Source organism: Orcinus orca, chromosome 4 (assembly GCF_937001465.1).
Source record: "Orcinus orca chromosome 4, mOrcOrc1.1, whole genome shotgun sequence".
Taxonomy (NCBI): domain Eukaryota; kingdom Metazoa; phylum Chordata; class Mammalia; order Artiodactyla; family Delphinidae; genus Orcinus; species Orcinus orca.
In genome coordinates this window covers 43,355,067-43,357,772 of record NC_064562.1, presented here as the reverse complement: position 1 = coordinate 43,357,772, position 2,706 = coordinate 43,355,067, and the positions used below count along the sequence as shown (strand labels likewise).

Below are 2,706 nucleotides of genomic sequence, written 5' to 3'. Positions count from 1 at the left end.
GCGCAATTCTGTAGCTAAAATACAGCTGCCATTCCTTCTATTTTCATTTGGAAGCCAATGGCAGATAAAATGAAAAACCCTGTCTTCAACCCTATCCAAAAAGATCCTCCTCAGAGAATACTTCTTTCATTTATTATTTCTTTCCAAATAAATTTCTAATATTATTCATATGCCTGATTGAAAAATTACGTCTAGTATTAAGTTAAAGGGGAATAAAGAAATGGGTGAGCACATGCCCAGGGCGGAGAAGAAAATGTCCTATATACTCCAGAACCTTGCTCAAACTAAAAGGATAGAAGGGGACATGTTTCTCAAAGAATCCATTTCTTCTAACAATAACTCAATTTCAAATAATGGTCTTAGCCACTAAAATAATAACTATTAATATTATGTAAAAAACATGGAAAAGAGTTTATAAAATGTAAAAGCAAAAGAAAAGATGAAATTGTGTCTATACTATTACTGCAACCTTGAGAAATTATTTATATAGGCATATTTATACCTATAGAGAAAAGGTCATAAAAATATACACAGATATGATGATAGTAATTATTTTTGTGTAGGAGAGTGGTGGCAGTTAAAGATGGATTTTTTCCTTATTCTCTTTATCTGTCATTTCTAATATTTTTACAATGAAAATATATTGCTTTTTAATTTAATTTAAATTTTTTTTAATCTTTAATTTTAAAGATACAAGAGGCTAAAGACTCTAAACCCCATCTCCAACTTTTTTGTAGGGAAAATTATGTTCTCAAAGCATTGAATTCACAAGGCTAGGAGAAAATATTACCATTTGCAGCTTACTATATCTGCTACTTATTCATTATGAATTTCTTAAATTGGAGAAGGCCATACCTGCTGGGAGAACTTCGGAAGGATGAGTAAGGAAACCCAAGAAGGAAAGTATCAAGTACAATTGAAGCTAATGAGTTTCCTGGATGTGTACTCACAACATTGATGGTGTTCAGGATAACCTACCCCAAGATATGGCACCTTGGCATAAACGGAAAAAAATTTAAGAAATGTCACATGCAGGAAGGACTTTCTGAACTTTCCCTGAAGTAGGTCACAAAACCCTTATGGGAGAGGGGCCCTCCCTATGCAGGGAGGAAAGGAACATCCTTATTTCCAAGGTGGAAGGATGCTGAAAGGAATCTGAACAGGCCTTGCTCTTTTCCCGTGTACTACCCTTAGCTCATACTCTGTTATCCTATCGCATTTTTCCACGACTCTCCACACTTCATCAAACCTAGCGTGAAAACACTCTGGTTTAATCGCTTCTTCAGGTCTTTGTTTCCTTATTAAGGCTCTTGTGTCATGTAAAAGTTATATTAAATACATCTGTATGCTTTTTTCTTGTTAATCTGTCTTGTTATAGGGGCCTCAGCCAAGAACTTGGTCTACACCAGCTTAAGGTTAGCTCCTTTCCTTCCAATAAAGTGTTCACACGCAGGGAGAGGCAGGAGGTAATACTAGAGGCTTTATTAACATGTGAAGAACTGTGAGTGAATGTGCTACTCACAAAACTGAAAAATTAGTAACCATGGATTTAGACTAGGCATCACAAGATACCAAGTTCAGCTGCTCTTATGAAGTTCTATCAGTGTTCATATCCTTTGCACTATTCCCTTGAAAACAAAGACGAGAATCTTTCTTCAACAGAGACTGTCAGCTGTGACAAAATCAGGGAAGATTTCTCACTTGGTGAGTGTCTTTTAGAAAATAATCATGGGGTGGCATAGAGGGAGCTATGGCTAAACATCACCCGGACTTGATCTTTTGCTGCAAGCAGGCTGGTGTTGCCATTGGAAGACTGTGTGAAAGATGGGATGTCAAGTGTGTGATCTGTGACTCCTACGTGTGTCCCTGCACACTGGTGCACATGTGTGATGAATGTAACTATGGCTCTTACCAGGGACGCTGTGTGATCCGTGGAGGCCTCAGAGTTTCAGATGCCTATTTTTGTAAGGAGTGCACCATCCAGGAGAAAGAGATGGTTGCCCAAAGATTGTCAGTTTTGGGAGCTCTAAGACAGATCTCTTCTATGAATGCAAAAAATAGGACTTAAAGAAGAGGTGATTGGTGGGCTGCCTCTTTCTCCCCCAATCAAGCTGCTGCAGCTGCCAAAAGAAATGCCTACAGAAAGGAAGTGGAGCACACAGCATCACCTGAATTGCCTATTAGTACACTGGCACCTTTCCACCCTTTCCTCTCTTCTCACCCAGACATGGTAGGAATGGGAAAAAAAGATTCTTCGCAGAGCACTCTGGCAGACTGTATCACAGAAAAATTGATAGGTTGGTTCATGGCGTTCCTTAAATTCAAGAAGCAAGACTGTGTTAACCACATTGAGAAGTTCTGTACACCAAAAGCTTCTAAAACAGGAATGATACATCATTTCAGTCTTCTGTTTGAGGAGCTGACTGTGAAGCTAGCTGCAGTGAGAAGCACGTTCTTGCAGCAGCTCTGATGGCAGTTGTCCTTGATGAAACATCTGCAGGGTGGTAGTGGGCTCTCAGAACAATAAATGTGGGCATTTCATCTTGCAACACCCACCAGGTGGTGCTGGTTCATGTTATTTTTCTTCTAAAAATTGGAAACCCTTAGGGCTTCCCTGGTGGCGCAATGGTTGAGAGTCCGCCTGCCAATGCAGGGGACACAGGTTCGTTCCCCGGTCCAGGAAGATCCCACATGCTGCGGAGCGGC

The 2,706-nt window shown here is 39.9% G+C and overlaps 1 pseudogene; it reads left to right on the top strand.

The window, feature by feature from the left end:
• The first annotated feature begins 1,738 nt into the window (after positions 1-1,738).
• Positions 1,739-2,493, top strand: LOC101288189 (PHD finger-like domain-containing protein 5A; annotated as a pseudogene).
• Positions 2,494-2,706: the final 213 nt, after the last annotated feature.